Source organism: Giraffa tippelskirchi, chromosome 8 (genome assembly GCF_054371585.1).
Source record: "Giraffa tippelskirchi isolate mGirTip1 chromosome 8, T2T-mGirTip1v1.2.pri, whole genome shotgun sequence".
NCBI lineage: Eukaryota > Metazoa > Chordata > Mammalia > Artiodactyla > Giraffidae > Giraffa > Giraffa tippelskirchi.
Window position 1 is genome coordinate 76,322,049 of NC_137282.1, and position 24,667 is coordinate 76,346,715.

At 39.3% G+C, this 24,667-nt stretch overlaps 1 long non-coding RNA gene across 1 annotated transcript in view; it reads right to left on the minus strand.

Annotated features, from left to right (window-relative positions):
- Window positions 1–24,667, minus strand: part of LOC145519091 (uncharacterized) — a 383,847-nt gene that overhangs the window by 52,805 nt on the left and 306,375 nt on the right. The window contains exon 5 of the long non-coding RNA XR_014063529.1: window positions 70–153. This is a non-coding gene — a long non-coding RNA (uncharacterized LOC145519091). The remainder of the gene's footprint in view (window positions 1–69; window positions 154–24,667) is intronic.

Consider the following 24,667-nt stretch of genomic DNA (forward strand, 5'->3'; position numbering starts at 1 on the left):
AGAAACTCCTCAGACTGTAACATGAAACTCAGCTGGGAGGGAGAGTAAGCACCAAGGAGCTTTACTCACCATTTCTACTTGGGTTCCATTGGGCTCAGTCCTGTCCAACTCTTTGTGGCCCCCTGCCAGGCTCCTCTGTCCATGTGGCATTCACTAAATTTGGGAGGGAGACAAAATATCCATTGGCGATAAGGCTTTTCAGGACTTTTAATGCCATAGTTCCTGTTGGTTAAAACTTAAAAAAAAAAAAAAAAATCAATGAACGAAAACAGAAAATAAGCAGAAATAAATACTGACCATCAAGAAAATTGTTCATATTTGGGCTTAGTAAATTCGTTAGGCATTATGCAAAGACTGTAGAAGTGAAGATAGAACAAAATTGAAAACAGAAAGTCCAAATGACCACAACCATGTTGTGATTTAGCAACTGTGTTTAAAATTATAAAGTAACATGCATGGCCCTCTTGTCATTCACGATGGTGTTCTATGAATTTAACAAAATAAAAGAAAGTCATGTGAAAGTGTAAATAATTCTCGGAAACAATTAATTTAGCCTGAGGTGTTTTCCTTTATTCAACAGACAATTATGAAGGTCTGAATACCTGTGAGGCCTTAGGTGAGGCATTCTAAGGAAACTAATGATAAATAAGATCACTTCCCAATAGTAAGAACACTAAGCATTTGAAATAAGGGGAGGAATTCTGGTTTCCTTTTTGATATTTAAATGCGAGGCTTTGGGGCTTTCCTCAGGGCTAAATGGTAAAGAATCCGCTTGCAATGCCAGAGATCACCTGAAATGCAGAAAAGGAGGGTTCAAGGCCTGTGTCATGGAGATGGAAATGGAACCCAGCCAGGATTCTTGCCTGGGAATCCCATGGACAGCGGAGTCTGGCGGGCTATATATAGTCCATGGGATCAAAAGAGTCAGACACGATTTAGGAACTAAATCACCACCACCACCACTATGCTAGGTCATGGGTTGCTGAATTTCTGCTACATTTTCTCTTTCATAAAACTGGGGAAGTTTCATTTTCATGGAAATTAATGTGGTCAGAATGTACACATTTTATAAAAATAGCAAGTCACCCTGAAACAATACCTTATAAAGTTTAACAATTTGGTCTATGCAAGCATTAACATATGAAGAACTTTTTTAAAATAAATATTCAAATAAAATGAAAAATAAATATTATCTGAAGAGCTTTAATGATCATATTCATGTGACTGTCCTGTATAATTTGGGAAATATAATCTTTATTAGGATCTTGCAAACATAATGTTATTTATTAATTAAAATTATACTCCAATAGAGATGTATAGTAAAACATTAAATTTTTGATAATTTATTTCAAAATTAACATTTACTCAGATTTTAAAATTTGCTTTGATCATCTATTAAGGATTAATTTATTTCTTGATCCATAATTTCCAGAACTAACCAAAGTAATTTAAAGATTAGTAGAAAAAAATTTAGAGAATATAATTTTAAATGCAAATATTGTTTTTTGCCTTATCACATTACTAGCTTCTGTGCTTCTTGTGAAAAAGGAAAACTGTCATGTTTATCAAAATCCTAATGGTTGTTAAATCCCACTGGTGCCTAATAAAAAAGAAACATTTCTGCTAAGATACTTGTCTAAGTTTCTTAGATTTTTTTTTTTACAAAAGTTGATCTAATTTTTTATTGTTCTTCTGATCTCAAACAGTGGAACTCAACGTGTTTTCTAGGTTGACTGACATTCAAAATCATAAATCTTTTTGTTAACAAGATATTTTGAGAATAAGCAACAATGCAAATAGTTTTGAAACAATCACGTTGCAACGAATAGAGGAAAGAGTGTTATAACAAGACAGTTCTCATAAATGACATATAATTTAAATAATCACGTGGATCAAGTGCTATTATTATTCATGGTTAAGTTCTATAAATCCTTAAAGAACAGTTTAAATGCTGTGAACATCTGTGTTTTGGGTTATGATTCACTTGGTAATAATTCATTACAACCTGTGTGAAACCTAGAAGTTCAATGACTGGACAGGACTTTGATTCTACCTTGTTATGTTCAAAGACATGGGAATAATCAGTAGTTGAATTTACACAGAGAACAAAGTACACTGTAATATACTCTTTCTCCCAAGAGAGTTACTGCTATGCATTATGCAAATAGAAGAGGTCAATAAGGGGCTTCCCTGGTGGCTCCATGGGTAAAGCGTCTGCGTGCAATGTGGGAGAGTTGGGTTCGATCCCTGTGTCAGGAAGATCCCCTGGAGAAGGAAATGGCAACCCACTCCAGTACTCTTGCCTGGAGAATCCCATGGACAGAGGAGCCTGGTGGGCTACAGTCCATGGCGTCACAAAGGGTCGAACATGACTGAGTGACTTCACTTTCACTTCCCTGGTGGCTCAGGGGTAAAGAATCCTCCTGTCAATGCAGGAAATAGAAGAGACTCGGGTTCAATCCCTGGGTCAGAAAGATACCCTGGGGAAGGAACTGGCAACCCATTCCAGTATTCTTGCTTGGGAGACCCCATGGACAGAGGAACCTGGTGGGCTACAGTCCATGGGGTAGAAAGGAGTCAGACACAACTTAGCAACTAAACAACAGTAACAATAAACGTTTATTGTAAACTCTGTGAGAGTCTAGGTTTGCTTTTGTTCAGTGCCCTTTGTGGGTAGAACGGTATCTGGTATCTACTGAGTATTAATAGCTGTTGTAGATATCTCTTGAAAAGAATGAATTTGGTCATCCATGAATAGGTGGCCAATCATTGAGATGGAGAGAATTCAAGTCTGTTGAGATATTTTTGGTGCAGAATTGCCAGGATTTTTGGTGGATATTTGGAGGAGAAAGCCAAGTGAAAAGGAATTAAAGAAGATTCCTAACACATGACTTTTCTGACCAGGTTGATAGTCACATCTGCTGAAAGGGAGTACAGTTTGGGGTAGAAGTTAATATGCTTGGTTAAAGGAAAAAAGTATTAATAGCATATCAAGCAAAAGATAATTATGAAGTAACATATGTGCATCTGGGGCCAAAGGCAAGGTTCTGATTGACATTATAAGTTTGAGAATGCGAGGCCTGGAAGTAGAAAGCTGAGTCCAAAAAGACTGATGGAATCTCCTAAGAGTGAGGGTCAATAAAGGGACAAAAGAGGGACCTCTCCCTACTCGGAGCTTGATGGATTTGAACAAAGAAAAGAAAACTAGAGGCACTGCCGGGAGAAATGCCAGACCTACCTTCAACATTCAGGGGCACCTCAACTGTTCACTACATATAGCTCATCTAGCAGACAAAACAGATTAACACGTCAGAAGAGGGAGTTGCCACCAAGACCTTCAGCTAAGTAAAAATAAATGTAAATGCATCATCAACAAAGGAGAACAGCTGTAGAGAACTCTTGATGTTTCATGTGAAAAGTGAAGTGAAATTCGCTCAGTCATGTCCAACTCTTTGTGACCCCATGGACTATACAGTCCATGGAATTCTCCAGGCCACAGTACTGGAGGGGGTAACCATTCCCTTCTCCAGGGGATCTTCCCAACCCAGGGACCGAACCCAGGTTTCCCACATTGCAGGCAGCTTCTTTACCAGCTAAGCCACCAGGGAAGCCCAAGAATACTGGAGTGTGTAGCCTATCCCTTCTCCAGCAGATCTTCCCAACCCAGGAATCGAACCAGGGTCTCCTGCATTGTAGGTGGATTCTTTACCAGCTGAGCTCACACTTGATATTAATTGTAGGGACCTGATATGGGTCTCCCCCAAGAGGTCTTTCTTTGTTACAAAATAACTCCAATAGAAGAAGGAGTTTTCGGTGTCCGGCCATATGCTATTGCCTTCTTAGTTCTTTTCTATAATAGCACTAACCCCAAGCCCTGAGATATGGCCTCCATTAAATGCTTTCACATTAAGAGTCAAAATCACCCCACTGGAGTCACAAAACCTTAGCCTCCACATCTATATGGAGAAAGAAATGGCAACCCACTCCAGTATTCTCACCTGGAGAATTCACGGAGAGAGGAGCCTGGTGGGCTACAGTCCACTGGGTTGCAAAGAGTTGGACACGACTGAGGGACTATCACTCACTCCACATCTGTAAAATCAGGCTCCTTCATTTGAACCTGCAGAATTCTGTGAGGTTTAAAATAGTTAGCATATTACACAGCACTCCATAAGATCTCAATAAACACTATTTGAAGAATGAATATCTTCAAGTTTTTAAGTTTGCATGTCCCACAGTTAAAAGAACAACTGTCTTTGAGATTAAGACATGATTTGCCTTAAAGAGGACTTTATGTTTTATACTGTTTTTTAAGTTTACGGTACTTTTTTCAATTGGTTGCACCTTCTTTGAAATAAAATATGATCTGGAAGTTTCTCCTACAATTTAATAACCCTGGAAACTAAGTTTCTAGAAATTGTCTAGGGAAATAAAGTGTCCTATGTAGGATTTTCAATGGCATGGAGTGTTGGAACTCTACAGTTGATACTGTTCATCTGAGTATAAAGATAAACATGAATAAAAGTACTAAGAATATGCCAGAGCTATGTATGTGATAACCATCTAGAGACTGAATCAGATTGTGGATGTTCTTTATTTGGGTAAGCTAAACCAAGAAAGGACCATTACATTCTCTCCATCAATATTACCTAACTCAGTTCTTCATGAATAGAATTCACTAGGTCAGTGAACTCAAAGCCGGGATATAATCACATATTTATTTTCACTAATCCTTAACTAAAATTTTGCATCTCTTTTAATTATGTAGACAGCAAACCACAAGAAGTATTAACAGTAACTTTGTGTATTACCCATAAACATCACAATGATTTTCATATCATTGCATAGATTTTTCTGAATGTTTGCATTCAACATTGCTCTGAAATTATGGTATTATTCTCAGGCTATTTAATTAAATTGAGATTTCATAACCTGAGTTTTTATGGGTAAGTTGGGTCATGATTTCTGTTTTGAAAATTAAAGAACAAAAATACAAACTGTAGTTACATATTTTATACACAGGCAAAGTTCAGCTACTTTGCTCTCAGGTCAAAGTTTGCAAACCAGGAAATACTTCTCAGATGGGATGCTGAAGCCAGGACCACACCAACAAGCACTTCCAGGTCAAGTTTGTCCTTTGCTCTCAGAGAAAAACAACTCCTTCTCCCATTGTATTTGTCTCAGCTTGAAACCGCAGGTCCATTACTGTGGCTGTCTATCCCTCACCCCTACAGAATTATCTAAGTTCTACTGGGTAGAACCAACATGGAACTGTGCTCTGAACTTTATGTCAGACTATAATGGAGCCCCAGAATAAACAACAGATATGCAATTTAAAATGTTTACTACAGTTGATAACTTCGGGAATAATTCATTAACTAGCATTCCCCTCACCCAAGGGATAAAAAGCAAATGAAAGGACAGCATTCACATTTTCAAAATGGACCAAAACATATTCAGGAGAATTTGTTAAGGAAAAAAAATACACACACACACACACAATACCACTAGTAGCAATGAAGAAAAAGTGTTGAGAGTGAGTGATCTTTTCACACCGAACATCATATTTAAGTGTCATTATCTTGGCTTCTGAGCACAGACCAGCCTAACCACTGTTTCTCCATCATCTATAACCCAGATCAGTTTTTACGAACATAAAGTTGAACCCTTTCCCCTCCCAGTTGAATGCCATCAACTCGCACAAGGACACCTACTAGCCAAGAAGATTTTAATACTGGTATTTTTGTATGTAAACAATTTAATTTCTCACCTTCCAAATCCACATTATAAAATCAAACAAGAGTAGGAACTTTTTTGTTACATTCCCTGCCCTCCACTAACTCCAACAATGCCCTCGTCAAGAAGCACTGCTCTGAAAAGACATAGACACAGTGCCAGCGATGGTGAGGCTGGAGGGACCCCAACAGCATATACAAGACAGGTTGTGATAAAGGACTGGCACATACAGACACATCTTCTCCAGGGAATTTTCTTCATAGCTATAAGTCAAGGACATAGACAAGGCATCTCAAAGCTATTGGTTACCAAATGGTATCATTAGGTGAAACTGTAGCTTGTCGTATTGTGGAGAAAGAAGGGACAAGACTGAAACTTACTACTGGTTTACAGGAGATAAAAGGGTATTGTTTATCTCCAAATAAAAGTTATTGTATATGTATATATCTATATGATTATGTACAATTAAATATATACAGTTATTTTGTGTCTATGTGTTAAGTCACTTCAGGCATGTCCCACTCTTTGCAACCCAGTGGACCATAGCCCACCAGTCTCCTCTGCCCGTGGGATTCTCCAGGCAAGAATACTGGAGTGGGTTGCCATGCCCTCCTCCAAGAGATTTTCTTAACCCAGGGATAGAACCTGTGTCTCTTATGTCTTCTGCATTAGCAGGCAGATTCTTTACCACTAGAGACACCTGGAAAGCCCCAATATATAGTTAGTAGCAATCTATAATTATTTATAATTAGAAATCACATAACACAAACATTTCACAATGCTGAAAAGAATTACCCAGACATTGTTTAGATCTTTCTATGCTTGGCTCTCCTGAAAAATAAAAAAACTATTTAGTCATTCTGACTAAAAACTGATATGTAGCATACTGTCTCAAAATCCATCAAGTGCTGTAGAATTTAAGAAGTATAGAGCTTTATATACAACATTTCTGGCTTGCTATAAAACTAAAAAAAATCAAAGGAAATAGAACTTTTCTTATTAATAAGAGTGAAGATAGATGTTAACATTGAACTAAAGAATTATGGGCTAGAAAGGAAATTAGTCCTCAAGTTTTCAATCCATGCACTTAGATTTTAAATCTTTGTCAAACCCCATCAGTGTTTACAATTTATTACTAGGAGAAGTTAATCTTAAATAGTAATTATGGAACACTTCTGTAGTTGAGAGGTGCCCACATTTCTCTTGTGACTTAAAAACAAACAAACAAAAAATATGTCCTTTGTCTTCCATTTTCCTTACAATTGTTTTTTTCAATAAAAATACTCCATCCAGTTGTTATCTTCCAATAGCTTTAGTCTTCCTTCAGGTCCAGCATTTGCTTTTGTGAGGAATTTAATCTAAAACTTTCAACATTTTAACTAATCAGTTCTGTTGATTCAGTTTTAGTAAGTGTTCCATTATGTTGAAAGTGTTGAAAATTATGCTAATATCATTTTAGGTTGTATTTTGGACTCAAGCTAAGAATTCTAGGAAAAGGTTTCTTTTATTCTATCTTCAGTATCAATTCTCTATCCTATGTATGTAAGTTACAAAAACATACTCCTTTGAATTCTCCATGGTTTGATCCAAGTACCAGTGTGATGTAATTATCTTAAATTTTAAGAGACTTATATTCAAGGGAGTCATTAAACACTATAAACAATTTGTTTTTCTACCTTCTTTTGGGAGGTGGTGTTTCTGAAAAACATGTTTTATTATTATTTAACAACTATAAAATAAAAATGAAACAAATGCTGTAAGAATTCTTCTAATCTTTAAGTATAAAATGGCTTTGACTCATATTTTTTCAGTTTTCTTGGATTCATTTTCTTATGTTAGAGGGCCCTTTTCCTGAGGAATGTTAGCTTCACAAGGCAGGACGCTATCTAATTCACTCAGCGTGGGTCTAAAGCACTCAGACCAGTGCCTGGAACATAGAAAACGCTCTGTTTATTGGTTGCCTGTCTGATGTTCTGAATGAACAGAATTGAACACAAAGTGAGACTGAAGGATGGAGCACATCCACTTCGTAACTGACTAATCTTACGTAGGCCTGCCAGTATTTAATATTTAGTAACGTCTCCACTAAGCTCTGAGCCACTCTGAGTCTTGCTAGCCAAGACCATTCTAGGAAAGGTGAGAGTATGTATCTTTTCATGAAATGAGACATGCTCACTTAAAATGGAATTGCAGTGATGTCTAGACTGGGAATCAATTCCATATTTCAAGCCAGGTAAAGAATGGCTCATTTAAAAGTGATCAAAGTATGTTTAGTCAGATGACTCTCTTCTGAGATCTGTTTTCCTCCAAATTTGCAGGAAACAATGAATAACTTAGTATGTCTTTACACTGATGGTTGAGACTGGCTATGGCTTTGACTGTATGCTCTTTAAAGAGAGAAGGTTTACCACGTTTAAAAGGATAACGGTTACATCATCACAACATGTTACCCTCCCGAATTAGCAAGCACACAAAGCTTTCTCCTATACTAAGGAACAAAACAAAATCAACACAACTTGAATTATTAAATATACATTCTATAAACATTTTCAAAAGCTCTCTCTTTTTTTTTTATTTCTAGCAAATCTACTTCACTTTCTGTGCATTTCACTTTGCCCCTTCGTGCTGAAGTCCTCAGCTGTGCTCATTCATTTCTAAGCAACAGTCACCTCACTGATGATGAAAATATTTCTTAACTCCATTTTAATTTCTTAAAACTTGCTTTTCCTACCAACAGACTGTGGCCACAATTTGTTTTGGTTATTTTACCAACCTGAATTTTACTTTTGAACTTAAACATCCCCTTGGTTCCTGTGCATTTTGCCTTTTCTTTTCCTTTCTTCCTATCTTTAAATTCACTTGCATTAATATTTAAATGCTTTGAATGGATATTTATTGATTAAAATGGCTACTCTTGCACAAAAAAAAGAGGAAAAAGCTTTATCCCAAACCATGACTGACTGTAAGCAATTTATCAAACGCTGCCAATTGACTTAATTTTCCTCTCTTTTTACAGAAGAAGTAGGGTGGTGGGCATCTATTCAGCTTCCCTGGAAATCCTCTGGGTGGATGCCATTTCAATACCTTTTTTCTTTATAAATCAAGCACCATGAATGATATTAGGCAATATCATAATATTGTCACTGAGGTGTTTAAATCTCTTTTCAAGTATTGGTAGGTTATCTATTTTTAAAAGTGTTTAAAATGTTTCAGTCAGAGAAAGGGAAAAAGGAATTTTAGAAACATTGACACAAGAAACTTTTGAATATATATAGCATACTATGTAAAATACTCTATATATATCATACACCATAGTTGATGTATGCCAGAGATATATAGTATATAATTCTTAAATCCACTATATATATATATGTGCATTATATGCTACATTATGTATATACTAGCATAATGTGTATGTGAAAGAAAGATGGATTCCAACAAAACTCAATATGTATCACTGCTTAAATCATTTCCAAGGCTCATGCAAATTAAAATAAAATTCTTAATATACATCTAAAATGCCTTTATATTACTCAACCATAAAAAAGAATGAAGTAATGCAATTTCTAGCAACATGAATGGACGTAGAGATTATCACCTTAAATGAAGTGTCAGGTGGTGACTTACTTACCCTTTGGTGACTCACATGGTAAAGAACCTGCCTGCAATGCAGGAGACCTAGGTTCAATCCCTGGGCCAGGAAGGTCCCCTGGAGAAGGGAATGGCAACTCACTCCAGTATTCTTGCCTGGATAATTCCATGGACAAAGGAGTCTGCCAGGTTATAGTTCATGGGCTTGCAAAGAGTTGAACACGACTGAGCTACTAACATTTTCACTTTTCACTTTTGCATCACTTAATATGGATGATACAAAATGATGCAAACGAATTCACTTAGAAAACAAACTTTTGGTTACCAAAGGACTTCCCTTTGGGGTTGAAAGATAAGTTAGATGTTTGGGATTAAGAAATACAGACTACTGGAATGAGACAGAGAACCCAGAGACAAACCCGTGCCCTTATGGGTATCTTATTTTTGACAAAGGAGACAAGAATATACAATGGGGCAAAGAAAGCCTCTTCAATAAGTGGCACTGGGAAAACTGGACAGATATGTGCAAAAGATTGAAATCAGATCACTACCTAATGCCATACACAAAGATAAACTCAAAATGGATTAAAGACCTAAATGTAAGACCAGAAACAATTAAACTCTTAGAGGAGAACATAGGCAAAACACTTGATGACATAAATCAAAGCAAGATCTTCTATGACCCACCTCCTAGAGTAATGGAAATAGAAACAAAAATAAACAAGTGGGACCTAATTAAACATAAAAGTTTTTGCACAGCAGAGGAAACTACGAGCAAGGTGAAAAGACAACACTCAGAATGGGAGAAAATAATAGCAAAGGAAACAACGGATAAAGGATTAATTTCCAAAATACACAAACAGTTCATACAACTCAATCGCAGAAAACTAAACAACCCAATCAAAAAGTGAGGAAGGGACCTGAAGAGACATTTCTCCAAAGAAGACATACAGATGGCTAACAAGCACATGAAAAGCACATCAACATCACTCATTACTAGAGAAATGCAAAACAAAACTACAATGAGATACCACCTCATATCAATCAGAATGGTCATCATCAAAAAGTCTACAAACAATAAATTGTAGAGAGGGTGTGGAGAAAAGGGAACCATCTTGCACTGTTGGTAGGAATGTAAACTGATACAGCCACTATGGGAGATGGTATGGAGAAACCTTAAAAAGCAAGGAATAAAACCACCATATGACCCAGCAATCCCATTCCTAGGCACATACCCTGAGGAAATCAAAACTGAAAAAGACATATGTACCCCAATGTTCATTGCAACACTGTTTACAATAGAACATGGAAGCCACCTAGATGCCCACCAACAGATGAATGGATAAAGAAGTTGTGGTATATATATACAATGGAATACTACTCAGCCATAAAAAGGAACACATTTGAATCTGTTCTAATGAGGTGGACAAAACTAGAGCCTATTATACAGAGTGAAGTAAGTCAGAAAGAGAAATACAAATATCGTATACTGACACATATATATGGAATCTTAAGAGATGGCACTGATGAATTTATTCTAACGGCAGCAATGGAGAAAAGACATAGCAAAGGAGGAGAGGAGGGAGAAGGGGAGATGCATGGAGAGATAACATAGAAATTTTCAATTCAGTTCAGTTCAGTTCAGTCGCTCAGTCGTGTCCGACTCTGCAACCCCATGAACTGTAGCACGCCAGGCTTCCCTGACCATCACCAACTCCGGCAGTTTACCCAAACTCATGTTCGGTGTCGGTGATGCCATCCAACCAACTCATCCTCTGTCGTCCCCTCCTCCTCCTGCCTTCAATCTTTCCCAACATCAGGGTCTTTTCAAATGAGTCAGCTCTTCACATCAGGTGGCCAAAGTATTGGAGTTTCAGCTTCAATATCAGTCCTTCCAATGAATACCCAGGATTGATCTCCTTAAGATGGACTGGTTGGATCTCCTTGCAGTCCAAGGGACTCTCAACAGTCTTCTCCAACATCACAGTTCAAAAGCATTAATTCTTCAGCGCTCAGCTTTATTTATTGCCCAACTCTCACATCCATACATGACTACTGGAAAAACCATAGCCTTGACTAGATGGACCTTTGTTGATAAAGTAATGTCTCTGCTTTTTAATATGCTGTCTAGGTTGGTCATAACTTTTCTTCCAAGGAGTAAGCGTCTTTTAATTGCATGGCTGCAATCACAATCAACAGTGATTTTGGAGCCCCCCCAAAATAAAGTCAGCCACTGTTTCCACTGATACCCCATCTATTTGTCATAAAGTGATGGGACCAGATGCCATGATCTTAGTTCTCTGAATGTTGAGCTTTAAGTCAACTTTTCACTCTCCTCTTTCACTTTTATCAAGAGGCTCTTCTTCACTTTCTTCACTTTCTGCCATAAGGGTGGTGTCATCTGCATATCTGAGGTTATTGATATTTCTCCTGGCAATCTTGATTCCAGCTTGTGCTTCTTCCAGCCCAGCGTTTCTCATGATGTACTCTGCATATAAGTTAAATAAGCAGGGTGACAATATACAGCTTTGATGTACTCCTTTTCCTATTTGGAACCAGTCTGCTGTTCTGTGTCCAGTTCTAACTGTTACCATATGTAAAATAGATATCCAATGGGAATTTGCTGTATGACTCAAGGAGCTCAAACAAGGTCTCTGAGACAGGTTGAAGGGTGGAATGGGGAGGGAGATGGGAGGGAGGTCTTGGAGGGAAGGAATATGGGTGTACCTATGGCTGATTATTGTTGATGTATGACAGACAAACCACAAAAATTCTGTAAAGCAATTATCTTTCAATTAAAAATTAACAGCAAAGAAAATGAAATACAGACTACAAAATAAATAACCAGGGCCCATTGCATAGCACAAGTAGTTATATTCAATATCTTGCAATAAGCTTTAAAGGAAAAGAATCTGGAATATAATATATATGTGTATTATATATATATATATATATAATACACATATATACATATATACATGCATATATATATATAAAATACACATATATACATATATACATGCATATATATATATATATATATATATATATATATAATATATATATATACCTGGATCATTTTGCTGTACACTTGAAAGTACCACAACAGTATGAATAGACTCTACTTCAATTAAAAGATAAAAAATAAATAAATGCCTTTATAACCAAGAACTTTTAGAGTAAGTTCTCAAGCTTGAAGAAACTGCATTATTTCTAGTTAGTTTCTGTTTACAAGTCTTTTCCATGTTTACATTCACAAAGGATGTAAGAATTCGATGAAGCTAAGACCAGAGGACAATATTATTTTTTTTCGCTTGAGATAGAATAAACATGTTATTTCCCTCAGTAAGAAGAAAGCACATACCTCCTTGTCATCCAATTCTGAATGTAAGTTCCCAGAAAATGAGAAAATTTCTCATTAAGACACTCAGAGCACTTTTCCAAGTACCAGCTGCCACCTGGGCTCTGGGTACACTGCATTACTGGTAGTGGCGATGAATACTGGGGATATAGGTTATTCTAAACACAAGTGAAAGTCCAGTTCTGGACAGGCCTGAAATGTAAATTGTAAACGTCCAGTGAGAGTAACTTAGGGAGCTCTGTGGTGAGTTTACTCTCAAACTGTCTGCTGTCAAAGTGAAACTTTAACCTCCACAATTAATTAATTCACATCTGTCAGGCGATACAATGATTGGATTTTCAAAACAGTTGTCTAAGGAATGCATATTCCTCTAGAATGTTTAAACTAAATCAAATTAAATGATCAGAAAACCATGTATTAAAGATTATAGCATCCTTTCATAGATACGCACCACATACACATCATACTTTGTTTCCTGTGTTCTTTTATCCATATAGTAAAATCTGCTGCTGCTAAGTCACTTCAGTCGGGTCCAACTCTGTGCAACCCCATAGACGGCAGCCCACCAGGCCCCGCCGTCCCCGGGATTCTCCAGGCAAGAATACTGGAGTGGGTTGCCATTTCCTTCTCCAGTGCATGAGAGGGAAAAGTGAAAGTGAAGTCACTCAGTTGTGTCCAACTCTTAGCGACCCCATGGACTGTAGCCTACCAGGCTCCTCCGTCCATGGGATTTTCCAGGCAAGAGTACTGGAGTGGGGTGCCATTGCCTTCTCCGATAGTAAAATCTACTGTGCCCCAAATTTCTGAGGTTAGGTCATTTTTAGATTACACATAATGGCAAAATATGTAACGCTTTAGGTAAGTAGTCCTTTTTCATCAAGATGGTTCAAAATCTAACTTAACATAAAGCTGACATTTAGAAATATTAAAGTATTTAAAATAATATCTTTGATAAATAGTGGTAAAGAATCTGCCTGCCAATGCAGGAGACACGAGTCATGGGTTCGATCTCTGGGTCAGGAAGATCCCCTGGAGGAGGAAATGGCTACCCACTCCAGTATTCCTGCCTGGAGAATTCCATGGACAGAGGAACCTAGCAGGTTACAGTCTATAGGATTGCAAAAACTGTGACATGACTGAGTCCATAAGCATTAGGCATGTACTAACCAGTAACGGGCTGACCTTCTCAATTTATACACATTCAGCAGTTTGGGATAATTGAGTTGTATACAATATGACCTGTCAAGTTCCCACTGGCAATAGTTTTTTTAATGTACATTATTCTTAAAATGTACTTAGATGAGTGCTAGGAACTGCCACCCTTGTTTCACAAGGTTAAACATGAAACAAAGGTATTACCTCCTGGGTGGGATGTGGGATCCGAGTGAAGGAGGAAAGCCTGGGGTGATTTCAGCTTCCTGGCCTGAGCCAAGTGTAGGCCACAGTTGCTACTACCTGAGGCTGGACGGTGAGGGGGCACCGACTGAGGCACGCATCTGAGGCAGAGCGACAGGAGTGGTTCGCTTAATGCACATTGAATCCGGATGCTTAGTATATATCCAAGCAGAAGTGTCAAGCAAGCAGTCTGGATACAGGCTTCTGGGGCTCATCAGAGACAGCCGGAGGGGAGGAGCTGCCGCTGTTTTTCAGTCGCTCAGTTGCGTCAGACTCTTTGCGATCCCATGGACTGTAGCATACCAGGCGTCCTGGTCCTTCACCATCTCCTGGAGTTTGCTCAAACTCACATCCATCGAGGGAGGAACAGACATGCAGGCATTTAAAGCCAAGAAACTGGACTGTGTCAGCCAGAGTGAGGATAAACAGAAAAGGGATAGGGCCAAACTGAGAGTTAACTGGCCCGTTGTTGGGGAAGGAGGCCGAGGAGTGGATCCGGTTAGACTTGAGCCTGCAGAGGAGAGCTTCTCTTGGAAGGTGAAAGACGCAAGAGGGCCAGTCAAGAGTGATGAAAAAGATGCACCAGGAAAGGATCTTCAGCACCCAGGGCTGTCTGTGGAAGGGGCTCAGCCCCACAACCTATACTCTTCCCACATGCTCTCCCGTCTGAGCTTAATTCCCCTCCGACGTATGTGAATTTGGTAATGCCCTTGCACCTTTTGTTACTGCTCCTTCTGCTCACCATGTGACAGGTCAATAATCGTAGCTGACTTGTTGGAACAAGGAATAATGACTGACTGGAACACTAGCGGACCCAGAGGGTGGCACTCGAGCCTCTCAAAAACCGTTCTTCGCTGGGTCCTAGTTGGGGCTCCTTTTTTATACAAGCTTCCCTAGTGGCTCAGATGATAGAGTCTGCCTCTAATCCTGGAGACCTGGGTTTCATCCCTTGAGTTGGGAAGATCCCCCCTGGAGAAGGGAATGCCAAGCCACTGCAGTGTTCTTGCCTGGAGAACCCGATGGACAGAGGAGTCTGGTAGCCTGGCGAGCCCCGGCCCATGGGGTCACAAAAAGTTGGAGAGGACTAAGCAACTCAGACTTTATATACAGGAGCGGAAGGGGCAGGGCCACTGTGGCGCTGACCAATGGCTGAACGGCGCTATAGCTCAGGCCGGCCTTGTGCTTCCCACAGAAAGACAGGGGCCCAAACCTGGCGCAGTCTGAAGAAGCAGCCAGCTGCTCCAGGAAGGCTGTCCTCCAGCCCTCAGTGAAGCAGGAGGGGCACGCAGGCGGCGGACACTACTGGTGGCCACGAAGAGGTTGTTGCTGCGACTCTGGGATCGCCATCTGCCGGGGCGGGCACCGTGGGCTCAGCCTGCCTCTCACCTCACTGGTCAGCTCCTGGAGGGAGGACTTGGTCCGGGAGCCGGTGTCCCCGGAGCTCTCGCAGGGTGGGCAGCGGGTGGGCCCTGCCTTAGCTGAGGAGAGCCGGGGCCTGAGTCAGGGTGCATCACGCTTCGGTTGGGGAGGCCACTACTACCCTTTCACCACACGCAATTTCTCTTCAAATTTCGAAACTTTTTTTTTTTTAATTTTTACAATGTTTTGCTGGTTCCTGCCATACAGCAACCAGGCATAATTATACATCTATCCCTTCCCTCCTCGGCCGCCCTCCCCTCCCCCGCCCCACCCCTCTAGGCCACCACACAGCTCCAGACTGGACTCCCTGTGTGATAGAGCAACTTCTCACCGGTTATCTATTTTACACATGATAGCGTATGTATGGTGAAGCTACTTTCTCCATTCATCCCATTCCCTCAAGTCTTTAGTGTTTCTCTTTCTTAGAAACATCCACCCTGTCCCTGTTAATATCCTTCAGCCAAGTGGTAGGTCACACCTACAAGCCACATCCTTTCCCTACAAGCCACATCCTTTCACTAGGACACAAGCATCAAGTCTTCCATTTCTTGAGGACTCTGAGCCATCACTGATTGTCAGTATAAAGTCTCACACACACACACTCCTTAGGTTTTGAGATGCACACATACAGAGCATACAGGCGTTTCACAGCAACCCTTTACTCCAACAACTTGTTTTTATATACAACCAACAATCAAGTCTTAGGAGCCATTTTAGAAACTACCTGTCCCTTTACAAAACTCTGAATTTTGAATAATTTCTCAGAGATATTTGAGTTTATAGTGCTACTTATTACCTACTTAAACACCACAAAAAATATTATTAGGAAGCAAATATATCACATAATGATTCCACATGGTACTGAGAAACTGGATAAATTATATCACATCATGAAAAACTTACAGTAAAACTCGAAATCTCAGAAATAGTAGTAGTGAAGTTGCTCAGTCGTGTCCGACTCTTTGCGACCCCATGGACTGTAGCCTACCAGGCTCTATTCATGGGATTTTCCAGGCAAGAACACTGGAGTGGGTTGCCATTTCCTTCTCCAGGGGATCGTCTCGACCCAGGGATCGAACCCAGGTCTCCCGCATTGTAGGCAGACGCTTTTACCATCTGAGCCACCAGAAAATTTAAAATCTCAGGAATAAAATAACACAACAAAATGAAGACATAGTCTCTAGGTTAGTATGTGTTATTCTTCATTAAAATTTCCTGTTCACATCTGTATCTCCTTCCTCCTGTCGAAATATTATTCAAAATCATTTTCCAATCATATTATTGCTTCAGAGGTTTTTATATAAAAACAAGCATGTGCACACACACACACACACATATGTATTCATGTACTTGTAATACACACAACTTTATTTTGCACAGCCATGTGTGTGCTCAGTTGCTTCAGTCATGTCCGATTCTTTTTGACACTTTCTACCACAGCCAGCCAGGCTCCTCTGTCCATGAGATTCTCCCTATGAGAATACTGGAGTGGACTGCTATTTTCTCCTCCAGAGGATCCCCCCCCCCCGCCCAGGGACTGAACCCACATCTCCTATATTTTCTGCATTGCAGGAAGATTCTATACTGCTGATCCACCAGGGAAGCCAAAATAGCAATGTATGGATTCTCAATTTTGTATTCTAGGCAATTGTACAACCACCAAAAGGATAACATAAGAGTGACCTTTTTTACAACTTACAAACTCAGAGAGAAAAACAAAATACAGTAATATGTTTTCCCAATTTCAACTCAGCCCATAAATTCCTGTGTGTAGAAATGGAATCATCAGTGATTTCTTCATTGGACTTCACTATATATGACCAATTAAACCTACCTGGGCTGTTGCACTTTTATATGAGGTTGACACATGAAAAAGCCAACTCAGAAATTCAACTTGCAGTTGAACAAAATAAATCAGTAAGGCTTATTAACCAGACCTTAGCATCCCTAACCCCAAATTATGTCTCTCTACTACTTTTTGCAAACTACAAGTCATTTTACTATTGACCACATCTAGAAAAGCACATCTTTGGTTAATGATTTTTCACAATAAAGATCCAATCTATAAAAGGAAATAAATCCTGGCAAAAACAATATTAACACTTTCACCCTTACTTTGGCCTCCAGAAATAACTCAGAGAACAACCAATGTTTAGGACACTTCTTGAAAATGATGACTTGCTACATGTTTTAACAACTTTCCTCCCCAAAAGTGCTGGACTGCTGTCTCCATCTTTATCTCCCTCACACCAAGTTAATCTAGTCTTTTTTCTGAAACTAGACAGTGAGAAGCATGGTCCTACCTTCACACAAAACACAGAGCTAGACCTAAAGGCATTTCAAGTAAGTTTTCTTAATGATGTCCTAAAGCTGGCTTTTCTATATTCAATCACACACTGTTCTAAACCACATTCTCATGTCCCACTCGCCTCAAACACTGTAAAAGTAGTTTCAAAGAATGTACAGTTGACTTAATTATTCTAACAAACATCTCATACATGATAATGAATTATCCAGCATTGACTAAAACTTTATGAATTATTCTCTGATATTTGAAATAATAAGAATTGTTTCTCACATTCAAGCAAATACTTTTTTCAGTCATGTGTTCAAACTTGCATGTATTCAAGTTATTACAGATAGGCAAAGCTTTTTTTTTTTTTCTTCCCCAAATGAGCCATATATTCCTTAATGAAGAATTCCCCATTAAATATGGCCAGTTTAAAAGCCTGTGAGATTCTGTTCTTTTGTTCCAATCGTATCCATTCCAGGGGGACACAGTTAGCTTTCTAGAAAACTCTGGAGCAGCAGTTCCTGCTTAATATAACAGAAATATTAGCTCATATCAACTCCAGTTTCCCTACTGTTGTTTTTTTTTTTTTTTCCTATGTACCATTTTTAAAGTTTTTATTGATTTGTTACAATATTGCTTCCATTTTATGTTTTGGGTTTTTGGCCACAAGGCATGTGGGATCTGATCTCCCTGACGAGGAATCAAACCCACACCCCCTGCATTGGAAGGTGAAATCTTAACTACTGGACTGCCAGGGAAGTCCTTTGTTTCCCAATTATCTTGAGTTCAGAGGCTGTCCCAACCTCATAAGCTCAGAGGGTTGCCTCTTCTTTTCTTGTAAAAAAATAATCCTGGCGGTAACACTAAGAACACGGACTTCCCAGGTGCTTCAGTGGTAAAGAACCTGCCTGAAATGCAAAAGACACAGGTCCTAGACGCAGTCCTAGAGTGGGGAAGATCCCCTGGAGAAGGAAAGGGCAATCCACTGCTGTATTCTTGCCTAGGAAATCCCATGGACAGAGGAGCCTGGCAGGCTGTAGTCCATGGGGTCACAAAGAGTTGAATAGTACTTATCATTGACTAAACGAGAGGGACAACAATACTAAGAACAGGAGACCCTGAGGCAAGGATTGGCCTTTGCAGCTATTCCAAAGTTGTTTAGCATTGAAATCAGCCTTCTGAGTGTTTATTATCACTCTCCCGATCTGATGATGTTTTCCGATATCTTTGACTATTTGAGAAATCTGCAAGGCAAAGTAAGGTTCTTGGAAAGCATTACAGGGCAGTGAGGAAGAATCCCACACACCTTGTAATAGGACCAGTTGTTTGTTTGCTTCTGCTGCTGCTAAGTCGCTAAATTCTTCCCAGATCTTCAGTGAGGACTTTCTACCTGTAAGTTTTGCTTTTCTAAAAATCTGAAGGTATCACTAGAGCACACATAGTTTATCATTATCCAGAAACCCCTGCTTCTGGCATTAAATATTAGACATTTTTAACCTTAATGACAGACATTTGATTTTTGAATTTGGGAAAAATAAAATTAAAATTTTATAGCTCTTAAAAAAATTGCCTAAATAAACCTTGGGTTTGAGGATTTTTCAATCTCTCTTTACTCTCAGGGTTAATTTCCAAACATGAAATTAAATGGATCAGCAGAGACATAGAAAAAGCTTCTAAGGAGATTGGTTATGAAACTCATGTAAGGTCTAATCATTCTTTCTGATACTCATTTCTTTCCACCCACTACATCATTACCTTCATTAACAGTGATTAAAACTAAACTCAAAGCTGGCAGAGTTGGATGGATGTTCATGTCCTTCTAATGACTATGGTCCAAAGCCCCCTGTTGGGAGAAGAGCTCCCCTCAGAGTCAGTAGACACAGCAGAAAGAGCTGAAGAGGAGTTACAGTGTCTGTGGATGTGAAGCAGAGAAAAGGCTCAATTTCAGAAAGGAAGGGGGCTTTCCAAATTTTTAAACATGCAAAACTTAAAGCATATTTACTTGTAGAACTGAATTTTGCAGGTGAAAATCAATTGATACATTCAGGATAATCAGGGAACACAACAAAGTAGATGAAAATGTCAATAATCACTCATTTCTTTGGACTGAAATCAGATCTTATAAGTAGCACAGAAATGAATCACTTTTTTTTTTTTTCCCAAAAGATCATTGACAAGTCTTAAGTGCAGGGGCAAAAGTGGCTGCTAATTTTTTAAATAAATTGAGATTTGTCTACCTGTCCTGTAATGTAATGTTAAATGTGATTCTTATAAAATGCAGAAGCTAATATGTACTCACTACAAGAAAGGTAAATGAGGGAGTGATTCTATTCAGAAACTCTATGACTAATGATAAAACACAGCTTTAGTAGAACCTGTCAACTGCTTGCTCACAACGTTTACTTTGGAATACTAATAATCATAAATTTGACTTTTCAACCTTTAAAATTGTGCATATACCCTAAAAGACATGATGGAGAATTGCTTCCTAAGAAGTATTTTCTGACAGAGATCTGAATTATTGAATTACCTTTTTTTCACAAAACAGCTGATCTAACAAAGCAGTCATTCAATAGTGACGAGAAAAAGGGGTCTAAAAAATAAGCACATCAAAGGGGCTGAAGACACAATATTAAGGAGTAGGAATAAAGTAACTATAAGGAGATTTCAGAGATGTTGCCTAATTGGATATATGCCTATTTTACCTTCAATGTCTGTTTGAGTACTTACAAAGAATTGAAAATAGCACTGCTATTGAAAAAAAGGTGACATGCCATTTACAACAGAACTCTTTTTTTTTTATTTTTAATCATTTGTATCTTGCACCTAAAACTAATTTCTAGATGTTACAGCTCAGAAATAGCAGTTTCCCTGATCTCTTCTCGTGTGATCGTCCCTCATCATAACCCCAGTATGCTGAGTGGATCAGACTGTGGAAGCAGATGTGAGAGAAAATCCTAGCATGTGTTTTCTCTTTTAAATGAAATGCTAATTTGGAAATATTACTGCTTGACCCGATTGATGCCATAGCTGTAGGGATTAAACAGAAATTTGTCAAGGGCTACAGAATTTACTACCCAGTCTGCTCACTTACCAATTCCATTATACTAATTTAAAGAAGGAAAACAATCTGTAACATCCTGAGATTTGTATTCAAAAGAATTGCAAACAAAATAGTTTCTTATGTTCACCAGTCAGAATGTTTGCTTAGTTTTTAAATTGATCAAATAACAAAATGAAATGCAGTGTTGCCTGGTTTCTGCTTCTTTAAAATGGTATAAGGAGATCAAACCTGTCAATACTAAAAGAAATCAACCCTGAATATTCATTGGAAGGACTGATGCTGAATCTGAAGCTCCAATACTTTGGTCACCTGATGTGAAGAGCCGACTCATTGGAAAAGACCCTGATCCTGGGAAAGACTGAGGGCAGGAGGAGAAGGGGGTGACAGAGGATGAGATGGTTTGATGGCATCATCAACTCAATGGACATGAGTTTGAGCAAATCCTAAGAGGTAGGGGAGGACAGAGCAGCTTGATATGCTGCAGTCCATGGAGTCGCAAAGGATAGGACACGACTTAGTAAATGAACCGCAACAGTAAACATCCAGCCAGATCCAGGTTAAAGGATGAGTGTTAGGGCCTGCGAATCTGAGCTGAACATCTGAGGAAGAGAATTATGAGTGGTGATGGTCAGAAGAGTGGGGACGTTTGTAACCAAATATTGAAAAGCAAATTGGACAAAAAAGGTGATGACAGCAAGGAAACCCCTGGAGGGGCTTGATTGTATCAAGTCAAGAATTTTTTCTCCAAGCTTTGGTTTTTGCTGGAAAATGGGAGTCTGGGAAAACAGAAAGAAATAGGGCAAACTGAAGAGACATGAAGACAGAAAAAGAGGATTGGAGCTAAGACGGCAACAATTAAAGAGAAGATACTGATGATAATCAGTCTTGCTCTTCAATCAAGCTAGAGAGTGAGGCTTCAGAGAAAAAGGAAAGCATGCAGATCTCAGACTGGGGGACAGATAACCGGAGAACTGCACCGAAGCAGTGGGTTTGGTGACCACCTGATGGCCAAGAGGCGGAGAAGCTGCACAGCAGGCACGGTGGAGGGAAGGAACAGTGGTGGGGAGCAGAGGGCGAGAGCGGGTGCCACGTGGTGGGGGCCACAGGGCACTCGGATGAGGCTCCAGGGCGGGAGAGCTTCCTTGGAGGACAGAGGAGGGGAAACCATGAGGTCATCTGAGAGAGCAGACAAGTGAGGACACAGAGCTGATGAAATTAACTGAATTTCAGGCAATATAATTCAATTTAGAGCAGAGGGTTTTATTTTAAGTATAAGCATGTTTTTGAAGAGACAATTGATATATACTTATAAAACAGTTTCAGGTCAAAGATTTGGCTTACGTGATAAATTCGCATCACGAAGAAAGAAAACACCTAAATCCTTATTGATGGTGCCTTTCTGACAGAGTAAGTGTTGACAGTTTTCTTTTCTTCAGAGGGGAAAATTTTTGGTTTAAGTGAGTGGGATGACGACAATAAAGCCTGTTCTTTGTAATGAGTCAAAAGTCATAGTTTTAGGGGATGTTATTTCATTTAAAAACAGACGGAGCAAGACAGACTTATGAAACATAGAAGGACAAACCATGCCACTATGTGACTGGAAAAGCAGTTCTCAACTAGTTCAGTTCAGTTGCTCAATGGTGTCCGACTCTTTGCGACCCCATGGACTACAACACGCCAGGCTTCTCTGTCCATCAGCAACTCACGGAGCTTGCTCAAACTCATGTCCATTGAGTCGGCAATGCCATCCAACCATCTCATCCTCTGTCATCCCCTTCTCCTTCCACCTTCAATCTTTCCCAGAATCAGGGTCTTTTCCAATGAGTCCGTTCTTCGAATTAGGTGGCCAAAGTATTGGAGCTTCAGCTTCAGCATCAGTCCTTCTAATGTATATTCAGGACTGATTTCCTTTAGGATGGACTGGTTGGATCTCCTTGCTGTCCAAGGGACTTACAAGAGTATTCGTCAACACCACAGTTCAAAAGCATCAATTCTTCAGTGCTCAGCTTTCTTTTTAGACCATCTCTCACATCCATACATGACTACTGGAAAAAACATATCTTTGACTAGATGGACCTTTGTTGGTAAAATAATGTCTCGGCTTTTTAATATGCTATCTAGGTTGGTCATAAATTTTCTTCCAAAGAGCAAGAGTCTTTTAATTTCATGGCTGCAGTCACCATCTGCAGTGATTTTGGAGCCCAGTCTGTCACTGTTTCCACTGTTTCTCCATCTATTTGCCATGAACTGATGGGATTGGATGCCATGATCTTAGTTTTCTGAATGTTGAACTTTAAGCCAACTTTTTCACTCTCCTCTTTCACTTTCATCTAGAGGCTCTTCTGTTCTTCTTTGCTTTCTGCCATAAGGGTAGTGTCATCTGTATCTCTGAGGTTATTGATATTTCTCCCGACAGTTTTGATTCCAGCTTGTGCTTCATCCAGCCCAACATTTAGGAGAATGGATTCTGCATATAATTTAAATAAGCAGGGTGACAATATATAGCCTTGACATACTCCTTTCCTGATTTGGAACCAGTCTGTTGTTCCATGTCCAGTTCTAACTGTTGCTTCTTGATCTTCAGCTAAGAGCTCTGTTAAAATGGGAAACATGGAAAACAGCTAAGAGCTGTTTCTCAGCTAAGAGCTCGGTTCTCAGCTAAGAGCACTGTTAAAATGGGAAACATGGAAAACATAATTTATTAGAAAATGTAGGGAAGCCATCAGAGTTTAAGGAAAATTAAAAATACAAGGGAGATGACTGGAGGAAAGATAGCTCTATCCACAAGATGTAAAAAGAAGCACACACAATATAATTTCAAAGCAACTTCCAAAAAGCCCAAGAATGCTAACTGGTTGGAATGACTTTGGAATGGAAAGTAAAGACTTTCATTCTATTATAAATGTTTTGATTGGGTGAAATACCTTGGTTTAATAATATGACTATGGGTCACATTCTGAAGTTGTGGAATAAATCCACTAATTCCAGAAAGCAAACTACCTGTTACCGATTACAGGATCAGATTATGAAGACCATAGAATAAATACAAGAGAATAAGGAGTGAAATAAGATTTCCTCTTCTTGTCTCTAAAATCACTGCAGATGGTGACTGCAGCCATGAAATCAGATGACGTTTGCTTCTTGGAAGAAAACTATGACAAACCTAGACAGTGTGTTAAAAAGCAGAGACATTACTCTGCCGACAATAGTCCATAGAGTCAAGGCAGCGGTCTTCTGTCACGTACGGCTGTGAGAGCTTGGCCATAAAGAAGGTGGAGCCCTGCAGAATTGATGCATTTGAATTGTGGTGCTGGAGAAGACTCCTGAGGGTCCCTTGGACAGCAAGGAGATCAAACCAGTCAATCTTAAGGGAAATCAACCCCTAATACTCCTTGGAAGGACAAATGCTGAAGCCGAAACTCCAGCATTTTGGTCATCTGATGCAAACAGCTGACTCATTGGAAAAGTCATTTTCCAATGTTGAAAAAACTGCTGAGAAAGATTGAGGGCAGAAAGAGAGGAGGGCATCAGAGGATGAGATGGCTGGATGGCATCATTGATGCAATGGACATGAACTTGGGCAAACTTCAGGAGATGGTGATGGACAGAAAGGTTGGCATGCTGCAGTCCATGGGGTTGAAAAGAGCTGGACATGACTGGGCAACTGAACAACAACAAAAGGAGAGTAAAACCAAACATTGAGAAAATCTCATTATGATCATGCAAGGAAAAAGAGAATGCCAAGGAAAAGTAAGGTTTAAGACCTCCATAAATTCACTGGAGAAGGAAGAAAGGTAGCACACGGAGC